This window comes from Malania oleifera, chromosome 9 (genome assembly GCF_029873635.1).
Source record: "Malania oleifera isolate guangnan ecotype guangnan chromosome 9, ASM2987363v1, whole genome shotgun sequence".
Lineage (NCBI taxonomy): Eukaryota > Viridiplantae > Streptophyta > Magnoliopsida > Santalales > Ximeniaceae > Malania > Malania oleifera.
The window spans coordinates 10,488,492-10,499,185 of record NC_080425.1 but is presented as its reverse complement, the minus strand read 5'-3'; positions in this window follow the sequence as shown (position 1 = coordinate 10,499,185).

The following is a 10,694-nucleotide window of genomic DNA, read 5'->3' as shown; positions in this document are numbered from 1 at the left end:
ACCATTGACACAACTTTCTTTGCGGAAGATTTTCCAAATATACTACTAATGTTTAGGGCAATAGGTTGGAAAAATCTTGTGGTTTATCAAGCGAAGGGCCTATACCCAAATCTCGTTAAGATATTTTATGGGAATATGGTTCAAAGTCAAATAGTACTCACTACCGAAGTCAGAGGACAAAGAATAGTATTAACACCACAAACCTTGGCCCCCATTCTTCGTATTGACCAAGGTGATTTTGAGTGTCCTACATTCTCACGCACTTGGATCATGGACCAAGGATTCACCCCCAAGGAATTTTTACCGTTAATTATGGTTGAAGCACCAAAACAATTTAGGACTCCTCCTAAGTATACACAGTTGAACCTTCAAGCACAGATACCTTAGAAAATCATAACCTACAATGTAACACCCCGAACTCATCAAGTGGGGCCCAAGGGTTACTTGTTTCATTTTCCTGTTTCTGATACCATACACCACAATTCATGCAACGTAAATAAATATACAACCTTAAATATAAGTACTTGAGTCTATCTATAAACCCCGAAATACAATTGCATCCATCTGTTTATATTACATCATAGTATGTAAAACATAACCATACATAAACTGTTATCACAAACCCTCCAAAGTTTACGAAAAATACTACCATACCCGAAGCTCTAAGCTTGATCTCCTGATGGACCTGAAAATATAATCATCCACTAAGGTGAGACACATCTCAGTAAGGAAGAATAAATCATAACAATGTGTGGCAGAGTATTTAAATAATACAGAACATATATTCATTTGTATTTCATTGTCATTAGTAGTTGAGAAAATGCATCATCAATATCAACACTGACCTCTAATCTTATACTCACATTCATAATAATTTTTAATGATAATATTCGAGAATTGGGAAGATTACCCGCTCATATAAGTAGCTTCCCTCTGCTTTAACACTAATATCAGGGCACTCACCTTACTCAGTAAGCCCTCGGGTTATGTATATAGGAAAAGTCTCCAAGAATAGGGAAGATTACCCGCCCATACAAGTAATTTTCCTCTGTTCTGGTACCAAACTGAGAATTACCAGGGCACTCGCCTTTCTCAACAAGCTCTTGGCAGAAATTTTTACGTTGCCATAAATATACTTATAATTAAATTAACATTCCATTTATCTTTTATTATCACATTTCACACAAACTATCCACATAGGATAACACTGTTCACATAGGACTCTCATTCATACAAAACACACGGTCCACACAGAATTCGCACTCTCACAGGATACACGGTCCACACAGGACTAACATCACACGGATTACCCAATCCACACAGGGCTAACAATTTCACAGAAATATATCATGCCCCACACAGGCACCACCAACCACCAGTACCAATCACCATGACCTACCCGTAGTATATCAATAAAACAACCTCCTCAGGCCTGCCAATGCTCTACCCTAATATATAATGACAATGTACAAACTCATCAGGCCTGCCAACGTATATTGTGATTACATCTAGGCAATATAACGAACTCCTCAAGCTTGCCAACGTTATATTGTGATACACATAAATAACCACACAAAATGACCCATATACACACATTGCATTATTTGTCACGCAATAATCTCAAGTAGTCAGTATTCATAAACAATCATTATTCACCAATAAACTATACTCACAGCTAACCAATGTTCACAATCCAATAGTATATTCCATCATTCGATACTCACAACAGCCAATTAAAATTATGAAAGTTGTATTCCTACCACACAATTTCTTTTTCCATATATATAGATATAGCAAAAGTCATCACTTTTCCAAATATCTAGCCGTTCGGATAAATCATACCTATATATATATATTTGTACATTCAAATTAATTGGTTTAAAATTAATAAAAATCTACTATAATTAATTCCCTTTACCTGGTTTCTTAGATTACACCCGCAAAGACCCCAAACGATGTCCATGGCACACACCCAAACCCTAATTCAAAAACCCGAGTTTATCAACTCAAATCTCAATAAAACGCTATTTTAGTATTTCCTAGGCCCTACATACTCCATATTAACCATGAAACCAATATTTAATACCCTTACCTCAGTTTTGGGAAGATGCCCTAGAACCCCAAACTAGAAATTTGATCCGCCTAAGATGCATAGAATCTTCCCAGGAGTCCCATGGTGGTTCTTGATCATCAATCCGGCCTTTGTCGGAGTGAAAATCGAAGAAAAATGGAGGAAAGGCCATAGGGTTTTTAGTGTGATAGAGAGAGAGAGAGAGAGAGAGAGTTTATTTTTTTATGTTTACAATTGAACTCTCGGTTTCCTTTTATAACTTTCAGTACTGCTGAGAAAACCGTCGTCGATTTTCTCCATCTCTCAGAAAACCCTCACCAATTTTCTATTTAACAGGCCAAAGATTTACCGTTTATCTGTTACTAACCCGTGGTAAAACCTTAAAACCATCGCCAGTTTTTCTTCCACTTCAGAAAATCGTCGCCAATTTTTCTATTAACCGACTTCCTTTCCAAAACCATTGTCGGTTTTCTGTTCCCTCAAGAAAACCATTGCCGATTTTCTCCCTTTCTAGCCAAAAACCTCTTTTCTAAATTATTATTATTATTATTTATTTTATTTATTTTATTTTTCAGGTCTCTACATTCTCCCCTCCTTATAAAATTTCATCCTCGAAATTCGTTAAACCATTATTTTTCACAATTCAAAAGCTAGCTAACCACATTCATACAATTCAATTAATTTTAACATATGAACCATCAAATGACTTAAAATTAAACAAGACTATCGCTTATGCAAACGTAAACATATTACCTGCACCTCTAGATTGTCCCCCTCGAGCGTACCAAGCATATAGACACGCGTTGGGCCACCTCTGGCCCGAGGTACCGGGTTGTTTCTCCTATTTTGATCAGGAGCGAGTGAACTATTCGGTGGAGCACAACAATCACGTGCTATGTGGCCATGCTTGCCACACCTATAACATATGGTATTTCCGCCCCGACATTTCCCCCCAATGCCTCCGATTACATCTGGCACAAAGGGGGCGGAATGAATTCTCCCGGTAGTCTCGATCAATCCTATTCGACCTATAACCCCCAGCATTTCGATCTCCCCACCAAGAATCCTGTTGGACATCAGTATGTGAGCTAGAAGGTAAAGATCTCTTCTTCTGTTTCACTTCTGCCTCATTCTTCTGTAAGCTGGTCTCAACTGTCATGGCCCTGTCTACCAGCTCAGAGAAACTCAAAGTCATCAATGCCACCACCTGAGTGTGTATCCCTTGTCTCAATCCTTTCTCAAACGTCCAAGCTTTCGGCGGCTCATCTGGGACCATGTGTGGAGCAAAATGTGATAACTCCACAAACTTGGTCGCATATTGTTGCACAGTCATGGACCCCTAGGTCAAATGTAGAAAATCCTCTACTTTCGCCTCTCAGGTGGCAACCGGAAAGTATCTGTTGAAGAAGACCTCCCTGAAATGGCTCCAGGTAACAAATGTATACCCTAGATGCTGCTCCTCCACCAACTTCACCAACCTCCACCACCTTTTTTTCTTCCCTTACCAGTTTAAAGGTGGCATATTGTACCTTCTGCTCCTCAGTACAGTGTAGAACAGTCAGGATTTCCTCCATCTCTTGAATCCAGTCCTCAACCACGATCGAATTTGCACCTCCTTCAAAATCCGACGAACTTGTTCGGGTGAACTACTGAAATGTGTAGCCCCCAACTGCCAGTGGCTGACCTTGCTCTCTCCGAGCTTCTTACCTAGCATGACGTGTTATGCTACACAGCACTGCTAAGACATTAACATCTTCCTTACTGGAGGTATCCACTTGTATATCTGCCATAGTATCAAGGTCCTTCCCCCTAGGATCCATCCTAAAGATAGAATAAAAATAAGCTTATAATCTGTAACATCCTCAAAATTATATCATTTTTTTATATATATACAATCATACCTATGCAGCGGAAACATAAGTCATACAACCACATATACTATACAATACCAGAACTCAAAATATTCAAACCATAGTCATATTAAACAACTCCCTCTAGTATCACCTACCCCAAAAATACAAAACTCTATCACAAACTCACCCTACAATCCGAGTAATCAAGAAATCTCTATCTGCGAGCCTACTCTGCTCGCCTAGCTGGCTCACCTGAAAAATGTTAGAATAATAGGGTGAGACAACGCTTGGTAAGTGGAAATATGCTATTAGTAGTGTGTGGCGACTAAGTTACATATATACTTCAAATAACATCTGAGCTGTAATAAAATGATAAGTATGTAAAGCATATCTTACATTTTTCGCAATTTAAAACATAACTGTATCATTTGAATTTTTCTACTTTTCATACTGCTAGTATCATACTATATTTATCAAATACTATAACACTGTATACATATACATAACTGTGCTTTTATCCCTGGAACTCTGTATGTCATGATTTGACCCCTCATGACCGGGTTGTGTGGCCGGTAGGCGGCACTTAACCTGGTTGGCCCTCCAAAAAAGTCATTATACTCTGCACTACCTCAGCCTAGCCAAACTACATACTCTCCTAGGCGCAGGACTGGCTGCTACCTTGTCAAACTGGCCCCCTCAACCCAGCGAACTGGGGAGCTGCATACTCTCCGAGCACAGTTAACGGTACCCACACACTATCTGAGATATATGGTTGCACTCTATCTGTATTAGCAACGGTACCATGCTCTATATTATGTATCTGTCTGTAATCTTTTCACTAGGATCTGATACTATATATATACATACATACTCTTTTACTGTTTTCATCATATTTCCAAAATAACCATAACACTATTAATATGTACTGTAAATACTGTAATATCTGTAGCATCTTAATGTTAATAACTGTATAATCTGTCTGTATAATCTATCTGTATACTCTGAGGGTTATGGCATTTAGGAAAACATAACTTTCTATATACTCTATATATACTAATCTGAATAAACATCTATATACTTCTATATATATATATATATATATATATATATATGTCTGTGTAATCATTTGAATAAAACTGCATATGTATACGTATTCTATCTGTATAAAATCTGTAAATATTTAACTATATCTGCATAACTTGCTTTACTGAAAAACTGTATAAAAGCTCCATATCAGATAATATCTACTCAAGCCACACATACTTTAAAAACTCATATTTTGTATAATAACTGGTATACATGCACATATATATATATATATATATATATATATATTCTGCTGTAAATAATAATTTGGTAAAAGCGTATAATTTATGCTGAAAACTTATTAGAATTATCTAGCATAGCATATTTCCCTTACCTATTTTATGAAAAGCCTTCACTGAACTCTGGCCCTACACACGCAAGGTTCTCTACTCAACACCTTGAAAACAACATGCCCCACAACAAAACATCAGTATTTTCCTACATACAACATTTCCTATAACTACAGGGAAAGCATATTCTAAATAAAACATCTTACCCTAAGTTTAGGATGAATTCCAAACTAACTCCACCAACGATCAGCTCTAGCAGACTTGTAGAGAACTTCGTCAAAAGCGTCGTGGTGGCCTCAGATCTTTAATCCGGCAAGCAACGGACCTAGAATTGAAGAGAGAAGGAGTGGGAGATGTTTTAGAGAGAGAGGAAGCTTTTACGCAAATTTTCTATTGAAAAATCTAGGTTTACACTATTTATAGCCCCGGATTCGTCAATGAGACACGTCATCTCGTCGACGAGTCTTTAAGGAATTTCGTGGACGAACTTCCTCCCTCGTCGATGAATTTCAGATTGTCCCAAAAACCTCTATCGGTATTTTCTCGTCGACGAAACCTGTCCTCATCGACAAGCTCCTCTTATATCCTCGTCGACGAATCCCCTGTGTTCGTCAATGAGATGCTGAAAAATTCCTCGGGTTATTACATAATCCCTCATTTATCATAACTGAAACAAGTTTAACATGAAAAGTTACTATAACATATAAGTTCTAATCCACAATTCATTCATACCGTCTTACTACAGAATCGTAACACCAACACAACTACATGCTCAACCGATTTATCGTTCCAACTTACATGCACAAATTCTAGTCTCTCAATTCAGAAACGAAACCATTAATGGATTTACCATAGTTTTCCAAAAATCATCAGCCTTGGAAAAATATAGAAGACCGTCAAAGGATTTCCGCCTCCAAGTTTCCAAACCACTATTCCACCAAACCTACCCACTCTTATCCTTACCCTAACTCGACCTATACTCTAGTATTAATCATTCCTTAAAGTCTGTAGAACCATTAGGCTCTAATACCAACTGTAACGCCCCAAACCCGCCAAGTGGGGTCTGAGGGTTACGTGTTTCATTTGCCTATTTTTGATACCATACACCACAATTCATGCAGCGGAAATAAATATACAACCTCAATATAAATACCTGAGTCTATCTATAAACCCCAAAATACAACTGCAGCCATTTGTTTATATTACATCACAGTATGTAAAACATAACCATACATAAATTGTTATCACAAACACTCCAAATTTTACCAAAAATACTGCCCTGCCCAGAACTCTGAGCTCAATCTCCTGATGGACCTGAAAATATAATCATCCACTAGGGTGAAACACATCTCAGTAAGGAAGAATAAATGATAACAATGTGTGGCAGAGTGTCTAAATAATACAGAACATATATTCATTTGTATTTCACTGTCATCAGCAGCATAGAAAATGCATCATTAATATCAACACTGACCTCTGATTTCATACTCACATTTATAATTATTTTTATTGATAATATCCGAGAATAGGGAAGATTTTTCGCCCATACAAGTAGCTTCCCTCTGCTCTAATACTAATATCAGGGCACTCACCTTACTCAGTAAGCCCTTGAGCTATGTATATAGGCAAAGTCTCTAAGAATAGGAAAAATTCGCCGCCCATACAAGTAGTTTCCCTCTGCTTTGATACCAAACTAAGAATTACCAAGGCACTTGCCTTTCTTAACAAGCTTTTGGCATAAATTTTTACCTTACCATAAATATACATATAATTAAATTAACATACCATTTATCTTTTATTATCACATTTCACACAAACTATCCACACAAGAGAACACTGTCCACACAGGACTCTGATTCATACAAAACACACGGTCTACACAGGACTCACACTCTCACAGGATACACGGTCCACACAAGACTAACATCACACAGATTACACGGTCCACATAGGACTAACATTTTCACAGAAATATATTGTCGCCCACATAGGCACCACCAACCACCAGTACCAATCTCCATAACCTACCCGTAGTATATCAATAGAACAACCTCCTCAGGCCTGCCAATGCTCTACCCTAATATATAATGACAGCATACAAACTCCTCAGGCCTGCCAATGTATATCGTGATTACATCTAGGCAATATAACAAACTCCTCAGTCTTGTAACTGTTATATTGTGATACACACGAATAACCACACAAAATGACCCATATACACACATCGCATTATTTGTCATGCAGCAATCTCAAGCAGCCAGTATTCACAAACAATCATTATTCACAAATAAATCGTACTCATAGCTAAGCAATGTTCACAATCCAACAGTATATTCCATCATTCAGTACTCACAATAGCTAATTAAAATTATGAAAGTTGTGTTCCTACCACACAATTTCTTTTTCCATATACATAGATATAGCAAAAGTCATCATTTTTCCAAATATCTAGCCATTTAGATAAATCGTACCTAAATATATATACCCCTATAATTAATTAATAAAAACCTACTATAATTAATTCCCCTTACCTAGTTTCCTAGATTATGCCCGCAAAGACCCCAAACGATATTCGCAGCACACATCCGAACCCTAATTCAAAACCCCGAGTTTATCAACTCAAATCTCAATAAAACGCTATTTTATCATTTCCTAGGCCCTACATACTCTATATTAACCATTAAACCAATATTTAATACCCTTACCTCAGTTTTGGGATGGTGCCCCGGAACCCCAAACTAGAAATTTGATTTGCCTAAGATGCAGAGAATCTTCCCAAGAATCCCGTGGTGGTTCCTGATCGTCAATACGACCTTAATCGAAGTGAAAATTGAACAAAAATGGAGGAAAAGCCATAGGGTTTTTAGTGTGAGAGAGAGAGAGAGAGAGAGAGAGAGAGAGAGAGAGTTTATTTTTTTATGTTTACAATTGAACTCTCGATTTCCTTTTATAACTTTCAGTACTACCGAGAAAACCGTCGCCTATTTTGTCTATCTCTCAGAAAATCGTCGCCGATTTTCTATTTAACCAGCCAAAATTTACTATTTATCAGTTACTAACCCACGGTAAAATGCCAAAATCGTCGCTAAATTTTCTTCCTCTCCAGAAAACCGTCGCCGGTTTTTCTATTAATTGGCTTCCTTTCCAAAACCGTTGCCAGTTTTTTGTTCCCTCAAGAAAATCGTTGCTGGTTTTCTCCCTTTCCAGCCAAAAACCTATTTTCTATATTATTATTATTATTATTATTATATTTTATTTTTCGGGTCTCTACATACAAAATCATACCCCAAGCCGGCTCACACGATTACATGTCATATGTGGACTACTTTATTATGTGGTGCCTTTTCAAAGGGAAGAAACTTTACTTGTCCAGTTTGATTCTGAAATGGTTGTGGACAAGATTGGAAGCAAGACGGGTTACTCTTCCATATGGAGGCATCCTTAATATTTTGTTTTCTCATCTTAGTATCATCAATCCAAATGAGTTGTTCATAAAGAGAACTCGATATGATATTTTCAACTCTACAACTCTGAAACAGATGGGATATGAGAAATATGAGCAGGATTGGTTTCTGAGAGGCAGAAGACCACCTAGGCCAACTCATAAGCAAGCACCACCTCCTGATCAGCAGCCAGAACCTCATATTGATGCTCCTTCATGGTTCATACCATTTTATCATCAGTTTACTACTTTTAGTAGTGATGTACGCTTTGGACTTCAATCTCTTAAGGAAAGTATTACCTCACTTCAGTCTAGTATCTCCTCAATTGATCAAAGACTTAGTCATTTGGAACAATATCAAGCTAGTTCCTCACGTTATCCTGGTGATGATGCATTAGATGAGGAATCTGAGGGAGAGAAAGATGAAGGAAATGATGAAGGATCTGAAGATGATGATGCATAACAAAAAAACTGATATAACACTGAAATACACATCATAGCAACAGAAACATCATGCTTCAACATCAGTTGCATCATCATCTTCAGATCCTTCATCATTTCCTTCATATACATATGTAATCAGTTTACTATGTTTCGGATTGTATCACATTTTTGTTATATATATATATGTAATCAGTTTACTATGTTTCGGATTGTATCACAGTTTTGTTTTTTTTCTTTTTTTTTTTTTTTTTTTCTTTTTTTTTGCTTATGACACTATGTACAACTATGGTTCTATATGAATATCTTGTTGTGTATAAATTTGTGTCTACTTTGGACTTTGCCTTGTTATTTCCTTTCTCTTTTTTATTGATGTAAAAAAGGGGGAGAAAGATTGAGCAAAATTAAGAGTAAAGTTGCAAAGCAAAAATTGAGAAAGAAAGTTGCAAAATTGAGAATACTATTGATATACTGATATGTTGATATATGAAATGAATATTATTGAATTGAGATCTTGCAATATATGCTGGTATATGTTAATATATGAAATGAATATTATTGAAATGAGATCTTGCAATATGAACTTTTATAATACTGAAGTTGATACTATTTGAAAAACTATCATATGGATGATTATTGTACTTTCAAAACATTGTTAAAAATATGCTTATTGTAAAGGGGATCCTTATCAAGGTTCACTCACTTTTGCTCCTTATTTATCATCATCAAAAAGGGGGATATTGTTGGCCTAACATGGCTTACTAATCTTATTTTGATGATAACAAATCTAAGGTAATTTAACATGTTTTGTTGAAAGTGATGATACTTCAGGAATCAGTTTTTTTAAACTCAAGTTCAAGTAATCATGAAGCTCATTGCAAGACTACGTGAAAAGGAAATGAAAGCTTAAAGGACATGAAAGCATAAATTCCAAAAATGACTTGATGAAAGCTTAGAGAATTGAAGCTTAAAGACAAGATGGACTCAGCCAATGACAAGCATGAAGACTCCAAGTTTAGAATATGTTTAAATTATTAAGAGAGTTTCTATGTAAGTACTTCATTCAAATGATGATATGATTAGATTTGAAGCTTATTAGGAAACTCATTGACTTAGAGACCACATTTTGCAAAAGCTCAAAATATATTTTTCAAAAGTTTTAAATTACTTTGGGGAAAACAAAAGAGCAAAAAAATTTTGGAAACAAAATGGAAAATAAGTTTTTTGGTCTGTCTAGGCACCTGACTGAGATGGCCCAGATGACTGACAAATAAACAGAAGGAATTTGAGAGAACCTGAGAGGTCCCAGGCGACTGACTCGTAACGACCCAGCCGACTGACACCCTACTGCCTTTGAAATTCTCAGTGTTTTTAATGATCAGGGCAACTGACTCTTCGTACCCAATCGACTGACTCTTCGAGAATTTAAATTTTAAAAATAATGGGAAGTTTCAAATTTAGATTTTTTGAATTCTAGACATTATGAAAACTTGGGAAACACTTCAAGTTAC